This window comes from Schistocerca serialis, chromosome 3, assembly GCF_023864345.2.
Source record: "Schistocerca serialis cubense isolate TAMUIC-IGC-003099 chromosome 3, iqSchSeri2.2, whole genome shotgun sequence".
Classification (NCBI taxonomy): domain Eukaryota; kingdom Metazoa; phylum Arthropoda; class Insecta; order Orthoptera; family Acrididae; genus Schistocerca; species Schistocerca serialis.
In genome coordinates this window covers 974,836,301-974,851,374 of record NC_064640.1, presented here as the reverse complement: position 1 = coordinate 974,851,374, position 15,074 = coordinate 974,836,301, and positions in this window count along the sequence as shown.

Below are 15,074 nucleotides of genomic sequence, written 5' to 3'. Positions count from 1 at the left end.
ATATTTATCTAGCAAGAAAAGTTATTAAAAATAAATAACAAACTAGGCTCTGTTCCAGACTGAAACAAATGTGCAGATATTACATAAAACCAGATAAAAATTTTACACACAGTTCATATTGTTTTAAAGAGGCTAAATGATTCCTTATTTCAACATAGAATACAAATTTAAAAATTTCCTGTGTGTAGTGATATTTTAAATATGATGAAGGTAATGGATACAGGATTTTGCATGGCAGACTTTTTAAATCTATTTTCTTTCTGATTTATTTAACCCAATCCAAGGTCTTTGCACTGATTTTGTTTTTAGAAAATATGTAGAATGAATGTTTAAATTAACTTTTTTAAACTCTCTGTTACAGTCTTATATTTTTTTAAGATACAAAAGTGCATTTTCTCACAAACCAAGTTATAAACATTTGACTTTTATAAGACTTAAAGAACAAAAAGTTGTCACCTGTGCATAGAGGAAATGGAAGACAAAATACACAACCAAAAAATACTGCTGATTTCACATTTATTTATTTACTTAGCATCCTTGTATCTCATCATTATAAAAATGATATAGGATTTGTCATACATTGCCTTACATAGACAATATGACATGAAAAGATTTACAATTATATGTCCATAAATAAAATGTTATTACATATAACATGAAACCATATGAGTAACAACATTCATAATACACTAAATTAGAATAATAGATTAATACAATTTAATTTTCTATGAGCATTTTGGGTCATTATGATGAAGGAAATAAGCTACTGTACATTGAATGCTGGTGATTTAAGTATTCCTTGACACTATAAAAACTCTTGCTAATTAATATTTTTTTAAGTTCTTTTTTGAATACGAGGAATTTTGGTATACATTTAATTCCCTTTGGTAGTGCATTAAACAAGATTTTTGGCTGATAAAGAACACCTTTTTGACACATAGCTTTTGTGTGACTTTCTCTATAAAAGTCGTCTCTATTTCTCATTTTGTAGTGATGAACTTGACTGTTTAACAAAGAATGTTCCTGGTGTGCCTTCATAAAACATATACTTTCATAAATATAGATACATGGTAGAGTCATGATTTGTAGTTCCTTGAAGACTTTTTTACATTATTCTCTGTGTGTCATACCTCTGATTATCTTTATTGTCCTCTTTTGAAGCACAAACAAGTATTTGGCCAAACTGGTATTCCCCCAAAATATGCTACCATATCTTAGTGTGATATATATGAGTGCAAAGTATGAACATAACACTGCATACATAACTTATAAAGTAAAGGAAGCATTAAATCATAAATTTACACTGTCTGCATCCAGAAGCAGTACTACTAAAACAGTTACCTTATTTTAATAATGTTACTCAAGCACCAATGTAATAACTGCCATTTTGGTAACATTTATTTCATGAAAGCAAACAAATTATGCTTCATTGTACATTTGTACACTCATTTACATGTTGTTTCTGATTACTAGCTCCTTATTTTAGATGAAATAGTAAGTGGGGTAGTAGTTACAAAACTAGTTACAGTTGATTCTGTTTAAATTGTAATCAATTAGAAGAAGTGGCTAGTAAACTATGTCTTGAATTTGATTTTAACAATATACTTTGAAATTTTATCTTGCTGAAACAAACACATTTAATGAGAATTATGCTTGATGTTTTGTAACCACCTATGCTAAGAACTATGAAGAATAAAATTATTGTCAGTTGACGATTTCACATCTCAGTCTGATTCCTATACAGTTGTTTCGGTTTGTCACTTCCACATAATAAAAACTGATTTCACAAGGCCAAAATTTAAAGCTCTAAATTTTAATGCACTGATGAATTCCTTTAAGAATTAAGCACAAATGAAATCAATATTTTCCACCTTATATTTCAATTATTATATTTCATGTGATAAGCTGACTAACATGAAACAATATTCTAATCATATTTCTATATAATATTGCACTTCTTAATGAACAACAAGAGAGAGGGTTTATTCCAATTACTGATTATTGCCAAGCAAATAATCTCTGACATTTACCTTCACCAAAATCTACATTACTTATTTAATTGCCTCTTTAATTCTATATTATCACAAAAAATTCTCAAAACCATTTTGTTGCAACATAATTGTGTGTGAATAGAATTTATATGTTATATCTAATGGCAAACTACAACAGACATTACTAATACAGAATTATATCATTTATTTTTGTAGGATTTGCAATAAGTAAGGAAATATTACAATAGCACACAATGTCCTCTTTAGAGACTGTGAGAAGCAAGATAGAGGAAAGTCAGCTTTATTATCCTCAAAGATTCATGCAGATATAACATCTGAAACAGATATTTCTTACTACTGTCATATTTTCTGCTGTGTAACATCATTAAGAGCTACAGTGACTTTCTCAAACGTTACAGTGTAGTTAATTATTAAGATACAAGACTAGGAAGTGCAACAGATGTGGATCAGATTCACAAAATGTATAAAGGATTTAAGCTTTTGAAATGATGAGCAGCCAAGATATAAATTTCAGATAATTTTTGTATGATTATAAATGGTACATGGGTTGATTCTCTTTAGGCATGTCTATGGTGTATAAAGAAATAATGAGCAAAATTTATTTATTTCATTTTCAGGAGGTGTTAAAGACTCCTACTCCAGTAATGAGATAAAATTCAGCTGCAGCATCAGGAATGACATTTTGCTTCAGAAATCAGTTCTATAAACGCTGCAGTGAGTTCACTGCAGCCTCATATGGGAATCATGGACAGCAAGCACTACTGATATTTTATGTAACATGAGGAAATTTTGCTATGTCAAAAAGACATACCAGAATCCTCTCACAAAATTTCGATCACCAACTTTCTCCTCTGAATGTGAAAACATTTTGTTGATGCCACCTACATAGGGAAAAATGATCATCATAATAAAATATGGGAAATCAGAGCTCACACAGAAAGATATAGGTGTTTGTTTTTTCCACGCACTGTTCGAGATTGGAATAATAGAGAATTATTGTGAAGGTGGTTCGGTGAACCCTCTGCCAGGCACTTAAGTGTGATTTGCCGAATATCCAGGTAGATGTAGATGTTGATGTAGATGTATGTACACGTACTGATACATGATACATGTTTCATCAGATATGTACACATAAAAAGCAGATACATTTAGATACCAACATAAATGACAAATAAACACAACATATTACATATATAACACAAACAACAATATTAATAAATACATGGAGAAATCAAGACAATAAACAAAATATATCACAATATAGTAATATTGTTACACAATAAACAAAATTAATAACTGAGTAGAGGAATCAGGACAATAAATAATATGTGGCACAAAACAGTACCATATCCGTACCAACACACAGCCTCCTAGCTAACTAAAGAAAGTTATCATTACAGCATTACATTAATTTTGCAAATTGATGTCAGTTGTGACCTTTGCTACATTTCTATTTAATTTAAATAACATTTGACTGTATAATAACTTTTTAAAGGAGACATGCTTTAATAGTTCTTTTAAAGCTGTCCATTTCAATTTTTTTTAAATGTCTTGTTCTGGTATCTGATACTATTACAAGTTCTCATATTGTGTTTTATTTATAGGCGCAAACACATGCTGGTTCTTGTGTTTTGTTTGGGTATACAGCTGTCTGTGGCATAGTGCTGTATATTTTTTATGATTCACACTAATGTTTGAAAAATATATTCACACGAGATAATATAGATCTCTAACTCTTTAAATAATTCAAGGCAATGACCACACATATCCTTTTTCATTATTATCCCAAGAGTGCTCTATAGATCACAAATTTTTTCCTGAGGTCTGTCTCTCTGAGCCCCACAAAATTATACCATATCTAATGACTGAGTGAACACATGCACAATACATTACTTTGAGGCATATGTTACTACATACTGATGCTAGTATCCTTCGGGCACAGCAAGCAGATGCAATTCTTCCTACAATCATTGTTATATCTTCTCTGCAGTTCAGATGGTTTCTTATATTCACCCAAAAAAAATTATTTTCTATAAAGAGTCAAATTAAGATAAGAAGCAAGATGGAGTTAGAGCAATATTACATGCTTAGTTAATACTGAAGAGGCTCCCTATACAGTGATATTTGGGCAGGAAAAGTCCCATATAGTTTCTTCCAGGCGTACTACACTGTACTGAATAAAGTGATGCTCTGAATCCACACTGGAATCAACTGATAAGCTTCATAATACACTCCTATTAACTACACACTCTAGGGTCTACCACATACAGCTCATGAGGATTATGGGGATACTGGAGATTCACTCCCAGCTTTAAGAGAGGAAATATGACAGTTACTTTCCACAGTGAAGGGTAGTATTAAAACAGTTTAGAAGAATTTCCTTGGTTGTAAAACAAAGTTTTGTTTCAAGATGCCCTAATAAATCCTATCTTGTCCTGCGGTGATGCACAAGGCAGTTAATACAGCATAACGTTCACATATAAAACAGCACATTGTAAATCTTATTTTTTTCAGGGGTTAAAATTTAGTTATTTCTCCATCACTGCTTGGAACTATGTTGAAAATTCTAAGCTATGGCTTTCAGAGAATGTTATTTTTCCAACATGCTCCTTGGGTTCTGCTGCCCTAATATAGCAAGATGCTTTGTGTACTCTGCTCTAGCCCAGGCAGCTATGCTGGCAGGAGCTCAAACTCCTGGCATAGCCATTCAAGCCAGACAGATATCTTGGATAGGCATCAGATGAAGAGCAGTTGACAACATACAGGGGCAGGGGTCTCTTATGAATACAGAAACCAACACTCTTAGAGGTGACAACCTTGATGAAAAACAGGGAAGGACACCTCACAAAATTTGGACCCATAACTTTAGTAAAGGCAACCCTCTAAGGGGAACAACTGCAAAAGAAAAATAGGTGTGCTGGGATACTTAAAGGTGGCAGCCCAACCACCTAGCTATCCTGGCTACAAGCTGGTGTCCTGTAATAGGGGAATTATAATATTATTCAGAATCTCCAGAAACAAGCAAGGTGGACAGATAAATTGAAGATGACCTTGGGATACAACAGGAACAAATGCCATGGAATAGGAAGTGTATATAAATAGGCTATTTGGAATTTCTGCAGTTTTAGAAATAAAGAAGTAGAACTGGAACATGAACTAAATTCACAAAATATTGACATATCAGCATAAAAGAAAGCAAAAACAACTCAAGAGGTTCTACAACAATACCCAGGTACAACATTAACTACTGCTGTTACCCTGCATATGGATATGCGCTATAGCAATAGGCTCCTGGAGTGCTAGATTTTCAATAATCGGCAAACACGGTTTGCACGGTCTGGCCACCTACAATGGACCACATGACTTGTGCACACATGGCATCCACCACACAGTCTACTGGAGCCCTCCCCTTTATAAGCACAGTGCAACAGGCACTCACACTTGTACTGTGTTCATACTTATTGTCAGCAACTGATTGTATCAGTACCTATATTGTGGCTATGTTTGTGGCTATGTTCTAACTGTTGTTTGCTTGTATGTGGAAGAAGAGTAAACTTTCATTCATTGTGGCAATGCTATTGTTTGTCTCTTACAGTATGACACAATTGGCAATGAAAGAGACGCTCACTTCTGCATGCTCTGTCTATTTTGTTGTTCCTTCAGTTCATCTATTGATGGAGGCAGTGCTCCAGTCTCTCCTTGAGCAGTAGCAGGCTCTTACGATCACTATCACAAACTTTCAGGCACAATGACTATGCAGGCTTTCGTGCCATCTGTGTGTCCACTGCCCTTTCAGCAGTGGCCAAAGACTGTGATGCAATACTTCTCCACTTTTGGTGTCACTGATGGATTTGTCCTCAGGTCTACCAGTTGCTGTGCCAGTTAGCCCCACTCAAGGAGCCTGCATCCCTTTCATTTGGGGTAATGTGTAACTTGTAGTCTAATTATCACCGTAAATGCATACATGTTGTTGCAGCACATGTAGAGTTCTATCATTGACCAATCCTACTGGTCTTGGGTGGCCCAATTCCACAGCCTCAGCCACAAATGTTAGTTTGTTACTGATGCTTATTATCATTTGTATGCTGATTCTATGGTCCATGATGCCATCACTTGTTTGACTCCTGACAAAGAGGTGCATCAATGCGCACTACAGTGCGAGACTCCATCTTTGGCTGAAATGCTGAATACTGCTTAATTTTTTGAGGTGTCTCATGCTTTTTTGGTTTGAGCTCGGTGTGATATTGTTGCAATAGCTCCCTTTCCTAGTCATTGGGCACCAGTCAGTTCTCTTGGAGCGGACAATGTGGCAGCTGTACAAATGTTGCCTCTGGGCTGCACTGGACATCCACGTGCCACATCACGACAAATGCAGCAACAGCAGTGCTCCACACTACCATCTTGCCCATACTGATTTGTGCAAGGTAACAGGTCCGTATGATCCAAGTGCTGGGTGACTTGCAGCAGTTGTAGGAAAAAAGAACATGCGGCGTCTGTGTGTCATTCCCAGCTGCTTCCTGCAGATATGGAATGGATGTTAACTGTGTGCCTCCAGTGCTTATGAATCATAACAAACTGTTTATTGAAGTGTGAGGGATGGACAAAATGTTCTGACTACAAGTGGACATGGGTGCATCCATGACTTTCCTGAAATCACAAACTTATGTGGATTTAGAATCTCCAGCATTGTTTCCACTTACTCAATGTTTGGTTATTTACCAAAAGCAGCATATTCCAATTCTGGGGCAATTTATGGCTTTCACTATGTATAAATTTGTGGTTTATTCCTTCACTATCCTGGTAGTGGATAATGCTGGTCCCACAAATTAGTTCAGACTGGATGCTTTCAATGCTTTTGGTTTTTCCATTTTGGATATGATGCACCTCATTTCCAACCAAGTCCCTTACTGGCAGTTAAATTCTATATGTTCTGAGCTCTCATATCTTTTCTTAGGTGGGCTAGGTTGTGCCACTAATTTTGCATCTCACATTACCCTGAAACCTAGAGCATAGCCATGCTTTTTCCGTGTGTGCTCTATTCCAGTGGCTTTGCGTAGTAAAAGTGAAATCAGAACTGGACAGGCTGACATTGGTCATAGTCATATGGCCTCTTACATCAAACGAGTAGTCTACCCCCTCTGAGAGTGTTGAAAAGCAACTGGTCAGCTTCACCTCTGCAGTGACTTTATAAAGTTTCAATTAATGCACAGTCAATCATTGATACTGTCTGCACGAGCTATTGGCTAAACTTGCAGGGGACCAGTTTTTTTCCAAAACAGATTTATCTGAAACCTATTTACAGGTTCCATTGGATGAAGATTCTAAATGGCTTCTTGTGATTAATATGCCCTTCAGGATGTATCAATATCAACGCCTTTCGTTCGGTGTGGCTAGTGCCCCAGCAATTTTTCAGTGTTTTTTTAACAACTGAAAATGTCCGTTCCAGGGTGCATCTTGATGACATAGTTGAGATGGGTGCATCTACAGAATAGAATTTATGTAACTTATGTGCCTTGTTCACAGTCCTATATACTGCAAGGTCACCTGGCCAAGCGACAATTGTATGAGCCATCCGTTGTGTATTTGAGGTCCGAGGTTTCTTGCGATGGTCATAATACTTTATGTCGTCAGTCACCATGGTCACAGCTCTGCCTCACCTTACAAATGTCAAAGAACTCCATGCATTTTTTGGTAAAATCGCTTATTATCACAAATTTATTCCAGGTGTAGCCATGTTGGCCCATCTCCTCCAGGAGTTGCTCCACAACAATGCTCCTCTTCAGTAGACACCAGCCTGTGAGCGCATGTTCACACTTTTGAAATCTAAATTACATTCTACTCCTTCTTTGGCTACTTTCCATCCTGGCCACCATCTGGTTTTAGTATGGACACCTCTCAGTATGGACTTGGTGCTGTTGTCTCACAATGATATGAGGACGGTTCCAAATGTATGATAGGAAAAGGAAGCGCTTGCTATCATCTACACTCTCAAAAGTTTCATGTGTTCTTGTATAGGTATAAGGTTCACCTCATTACTGACCACAAGCCCTCGGTTTTGTTGCTCGATCCTTCTGCTTTGTTGTCTGACACAAAGCAGCGCATTGTCTGCCGAGCCTTGTTTCTGTCTCATTAAAACTATGAAATACATTTCCAGCCTACCGCACAACACGCCAACACCAATACACTGCCCCAGCTTCCAACAGGGCTGGATCCCACTATTAATCAGAATGAACTCCTCCGTTTTCCCTTAGATGTTGAGGCACAGCATACAGTGAAAAGGTGTCCTATTACAGCTTCTGGATTGCAGCTGCTGTCACTGCCAATCCAGTTTTGCATCAGACTGTTGACCTTGCTTGGGAGGTGTCACCTAGGGTCGTGATCCTGGTTGCCCTACAGCAGGATGTGCATCAGCTGCAACATCAGGGACATTTGGGGATCTCACATACCAACTTACTTGCCTGTCAGCACGTGTTCTGACCTGGTGTTGATGGCCACGGCCTGCTCTCATTGTGTTACCCAACAGGCAGTACCACGACTGACACTCACTCTGTGGCCCATACAGCAGCATCTGGGGGAACATGTCCATGTTGTTTTCATGGGACCCTTCCTAAACTCTTCCTTGTTGTTGAAGCTTTCTCTAAATTCCCATACATTATCTGCTGTCCTTCAGCTGCAGCTATGATTCAGCTCTCTCCAATTTTTTTTTTCTATTGAGGGATTCCTTTATATGCTTGGCACGGATAACAGGCCACAGTTTGTGCCCCATACCTTAATCCTCCTTTTCACTCACAATCTAACAGTGAAGCAGAATGTCTCGTCGACACATTCAATGTTCAAATGAAGAAGTACATTGTGGACTCTTCCGTGGATGCTGTCTCGACACACTTCACGAGTTCCTACAGGTTTATGCTGGAGTCTGGCCAAAATTCTCCTCGGTCACTAGCTACAGTCCCTCCTGCATCTGCTCGTGCCACCCCACCGACATCCGACGGCATTGCTCTTATTGCGATTCACTCCTCGCTCCGCATTCTGGGCTTTGGGGTTCAGCCATTGACCAAGGTGGATTTTGGCATGGTACACAGCTGCTGGCACAGACACGTCTGTACGGTGTGCACCAATGATGGGCTGGTGATACAGCACCATGACCAGCTACATCCTTGTGCCACAGAGAGGGATGTGGGTCTATCTCCACAGTCTCCCCCCTCAGCACCTGTCCTGGCCTTGTGGGGTATTTCTGCTGCAGGAGCAGCTACAACCTCTCATCCAGGGTCCAGCCCCCTGGTGCCTGCTGCCAAGCTTTCCGTGGTACTTTGCTGCCAGTGGTGTTTCTGCTGCTGGCTGGGCCAGCACATTCTGGCTTTTTGCCACGAGCATCTGTGGTGCCCCTGACTGACTTGCCGGTGCTTTCACTGTTGGTGCAGTTCCAGGAACCAGACGTTGAGAAGGTACCGGCACCATTATCACTGGTCCTCTCTTACAGTACTTTGTAGAGGAGCAGCCACTGTGCATGTCCATAGCCACACCACTTCTGCCACTAGTCACCAGTTCCAGCCTGGAATCTCCTCATCACCTGCAGTGTCCACCACAGAAGTCACGGGCATTTCAACAGTCACCCTGACACCCATATTGTCGGATCACCCTTTCCTCGAGGGGGGAGGCTTCCTATAAACCTGTATGTAATACTTGGCTATGCACCACAGAACCAGGTCACTGGTGCACAACACTTCAAATATTCTGCCAATAGCATCTGCGTGTGCCGGCCATAAGAGGCCACCTGTGGTGGACCGCATGACTTGTGCGCACATGGAATGGTACCAGCTACGTCATCTACAAAGTCTTTCTTTTTTTAAGGGCAGTGTAGCAGACACTTGCTCCCATATTGTGTTCATACTTATTATCAGCAACTAGTTCGCGTCCGTAGTAGAATACTACACGTGCACCCTGGGTAACGCTAAATGAACTAGCAAAGTACAGGCGACCAGATAATCCTTAGTTGATCTCCTGGTCACAGCAAATCACGATGAATTCTAGCAAAACGAACCCTTTTACTAGAGAACTCGGATCGCTGATTTGAGTCTGCCACCTGAATATTGAAGGCATAAGTAGAGCCAAATGCATGTACTTGCATAAAGTTTTAACAAAGAACGACATTGACGTAGTCGCAATTCAGGAGACCCATACTGAAGATGACGAGCAGCTAAGATCAAGGGGCATAATATCTGGCTATGACCTAATAGGCGCCACACACCACAGACATTATGGCACGGCAACATACAGGAGAAATATCGAAGAAGTGGCTCTCGTATCAACATCTACCACAAACGAGATTCACGAAGTCATTATAAAAGTGGGTGAAGTCACAATAAATAATATATACAAGCCTCCAGGGCAATCGTGGCCCCCACAAGCCCTTCAAATCCTGCCTCACCCAGCAATATACGTGGGTGACTTTAATAGCCACCATGAACTGTGGAAATATCGAATATCTGACCAAAACGGCGAAGACCTGGTGAAATGGACAGAAGATCATAATACTCAACTAATCTTTGACGCCAAAGACCGAGGTACATTTAAATCAGCCGCTTGGCTAACTGAGACCTGCCCTGACCTCAGTTTTGTTACAACTGACAAGAACAACAAACCCCTGCCGGTCTCTCGCAGGGTACTTGAGGATTTCCCCCACTCTCAGCATCGTCCAGTGCTCTTAGAAATAGGTCTTACTATTCCCCTGATATCCTCTTATCCTCGTCCTAGATGGAACTTTGGGAGGGCAGATTGGGCTGCTTTCTCAGAGAAACTTGATAAATGCCTTGGATGGATACCCCCAACGTATAAGAACTACGAAAGATTTGTTGGAGCCGTCATCAGCTCAGCTAAAGTTAGTATGCCCAGAGGATTCAGAAACGAATATGTGCCAGGATGGAGCGAGGAAAGTGAACGGCTTTATAGACAGTTTCTGGACAATGGGGATAAAGAAATTGCAGACGATCTATTACATAGCCTAGACGCGGCCAGGCGTGCTAAGTGGATGGAGACTGTGGAACAAATGGATTTCACAAGATCAAGCAGAAGGGCGTGGTCTTTGCTTCAGAGACTTGGAGGTGGAGGTAAAAATCTGCGAATGACCAGTGCTGTGTCCCCAAATACAGTTGCGGTTCACATCAGCAAGACGTCCAGGGCCCCAAAGGAACGAGCCCATACTATAAAAATTAAAAAGGAGCTTAAAGAGCTAAAATCGACAGCAGAGAACAATACATCTTATTCCCAACCCTTTTCAGTCGAAGAGTTAAATATGGCCCTGAACGATATAAAACCAGGAAAGGCCCCAGGGTTTGATGGGATTCACCCAGAATTTCTGCTCCACTGTGGTAAATTTGCAAGATTATGGCTTGCGCGATTCTTCTCTAACATGTTGCAAACTGGAAAAATTCCGCACACTCTCAAAAAGGCTAAAATTGTTGCCATATTAAAACCGGGCAAACCGAGTGACCAACCTCAGAGCTACCGCCCAATCGCCTTACTCAGCATGATCTATAAATTACTGGAGAGACTTATGTACAACAGAATGAGCGAAGTCATCCTGGAGGCTATACCGGTAGAACAGGCGGGCTTCCGGCCAAAAAGAAGCTGCACGGATCAGGTCCTCACTCTAACAACCTACATCGAGGCGGGCTTCCAAAGACAGCAAAAAACATCAGTGGTATTTGTTGACCTGATGGCGGCGTTCGACACTGTCTGGAGACAGGGCCTGATTTATAAGCTCCTCCGCATCGTGCCATGTCTAAAAACGGCTAACCTTATCAACGAAATGCCCTGCAATAGACCATTCCAGGTTGTCATCGGTAACAACAGAAGTAAATTCATGACACTTAATAATGGCCTGCCCCAAGGTTCAGTACTGGCTCCACTGCTTTTCAGCATGTATATAGCCGATATGCCTAGGACGAGATCCAAAATGTTCGGATATGCGGACGACTGGGCCTTGGCCACACAACACCGAGTGATGGAGGAAACTGAGATCACACTATCCAGCGATTTGACCACTCTAGGAAAATACCTCCGTGACTGGAGGCTCCAACCCAGCCCATCCAAATCATAGGCCACTTGTTTCCACCTGAATAACAAATTAGCAAACAAAGAGCTCAAGATCCGCTTTGATGGCGGCATTCTTCCATATAATAGAACACCAAAGTATCTGGGCGTGACACTCGATAGAACATTGAGCTATAAACAACACCTTGTAAACACTGCTGAAAAAGTCAGAACTAGAAACAACATTGTCCAAAAGCTTTGTGGCACTAGTTGGGGGTCCACTGCCTCCGTTCTGCGTAGCTCTGCACTAGGACTTGTCTATTCTGCAGCAGAGTACTGTTCCCCAATATGGTTAAATAGTGCTCACATCAAGAAGGTGGATGCAGTCTTGAACCAAACGATGAGGATTATCTCTGGAACAATCAGGTCAACTCCTGTCCAATGGCTGCCTGTATTGAGCCATATCCCGCCGCCACATTTGCGCAGAGAACACGCACTTGTCAGGGAGTGTTGAAAAATCCAAAATAGCCCAGATCTTCCTACCCACACCCTGAGTAATGGAATTGAGCAAAATAAATTGAAATCCAGACACCCCCCTCTCGCAAGTGCCAAAGATCTGATAAAGAACGCTTTTATTCTTGAGGACCGCTGGAGAGAAGAATGGGAGGAAAAGACACCACCTCGGGTTAACACCTTATTGGGAACATCTAACAGACCTCGGGGCTTTGACTTGCCCCGCAAAATCTGGTCTACCCTTAACAGGATCAGGACGAGCCACGGCCGTTGTGCGGACTCCTTGTACAAATGGAGCATAGTGCCATCAACACAGTGCGACTGCGGCGCTGACAGGCAGACAATTCACCATATCGTGGTAGAATGCCCTCTGAGGGCCTACCTTGGGCCAACAAGGGACTTCATGGATGCGACTAACAGTGCAATCGATTATATTTCTAACCTAGATGTTTGTTTGTGATATTGTAACTGTTTTGTGTGTTATGTACTTTTAGATTTTTCATGCGTGATTTGTACTTGCCATACGCTAAATAAAAAAATAATCAGCAACTGCTTATATCAGTACCTGGCTGTTTTCTATGTTTGTGTTCATGTTCTCAACTATTGTTCACATGTATTTGAAAGAAGAATAAACTTTGCTTCATTGTGGCTGTGCTGTTGTTTGTGCAGTGGGGACCCTCAAAATGAAAGAGCCTTTGCTGTTATTGCTATTCTGTGGAAGAAGACTTTAATGAACAAAATATACTACTCCACCTTCATTAATGAATGGACTAGTGTGATCAGAATAAAGATACCAAGAGGTTATCTATCATTAATTGGAGTATATACCCTATGAGAGGGATGCGATGATGACTCTAAAGAATTCTCTGACATTTTGAAAAGAACCCTACAGGGTAAATAGGTAGATAAACCAAAATGATTTTCTGATAACAGTAAGAGATATAAATGCAAAGGTGGACAGAGTCCCCCATTACAAACATTATTGATTTCAGAGGGGGGGGGGGAGGGGGGGATGAAACAAACAATAATGGGCACTGACTGAAGGTGTTCTCATTATTTAATGAGTTAACAACTAAAAAAAAAAAAATTCAGGCATAAACAGATCCACAAATACACCTGCTCAGTAGATGTTGTGCTACAATTATAGACTAGGCCTTTAGTGCAAGACACAAGGCTATTCACAGGTCCAGATGTCTCTCCAGACCATATTTATATTATTTATTTTATTTACACGTCAAGTTCCATGGGAACAAATTAAGGAGCAAATCTCCAAGGTCATGGAATCTATCAATACATAAAATTACAACATAAAAGTAATAACAGATTAAAATAAATGTTTATGAACCCAAAAAAAGTCAGTCAGCAAGTTTAAGTAAACACAATCAACAATACAATAAGAAACAGCTTAATTTTTCAAGGAACTCCTTGACAGAATAGAAGCAGTGGCTCATGAGGAAACTCTTCGGTTTTGATTTGAAAGAGCATGTGTTACTGCTAACATTTTTGAATTCTTGTGGTAGCTTATTGAAAATGGATGCAGCAGTATACTGCACACCTTTCTGCACAGCAGTTAAGTAAGTCCGATCCAAATGCAGGTTTGATTTCTGTCGAGTAATAATCAAGTGAAAGCAGCTTATTCTTGGGAATAAGCTAATACTGTTAACAAGAAATGACAGTAAGGAACATATATATTGAAAGGCCAATGTCAAACTACCCAGACTCGTGAAGAGGGGTTGACAAGAGGCTCGTGAACTTACACCACCTATTCCCTGAACCGCACGTTTCTGAGCCAAAAATATACTTTTAGAATGGGAAGAGGTGCCCCGAAATATAAGTAGACTAATTTTTGTATCAAACAATCACTCACTTCAGATACCATTCGAATAGTAAAAATGGCAGTATTAAGCCTTTGAACAAGATCCTGAACATGGGCTTTCCATGACAATTTACTATCTATCTGAACACCTAGAAATTTGAACTTTTCAGTTTCACTAATTATATGCCCGTTCTGTGAAATTAAAACATCAGATTTAGTTGTATTGTGTATTAGAAACTGTAAAAACTAAGTCTTACTGTGATTTGGGGTTAGTTTATTTTCTACAAGCCATGAACTTATGTCATGTACTGCACTATTTGAAACTGAGCCAATGTTGACACAACATCCTTTGCTGCCAAGCTAGTGTCATTAGCAAACAGAAATATTTTACAGTTAACCATAATACTAGAGGGCATATCATTTATATAAATAAGGAACAGGAGTGGCCCCAACACTGATCCCTGGGGTACCCTCCACTTGACAGTACCGCACTCAGACCCCACATCACAGGCATTATCAACATAACGAATAATGACTATTGCTGCATGTTTCTAAAGTAAGAGGTGAACCAATTGTGAGCTACTTCCCGTATTCAGTAATGGTCCAACTTCTGGAGCAATATTTTGTGATCAACACAATCAAATGCCTTAGTTAAATAAAACAATATGCAAAGCATTCTAAACCTTTTGTTTAGCCTATCC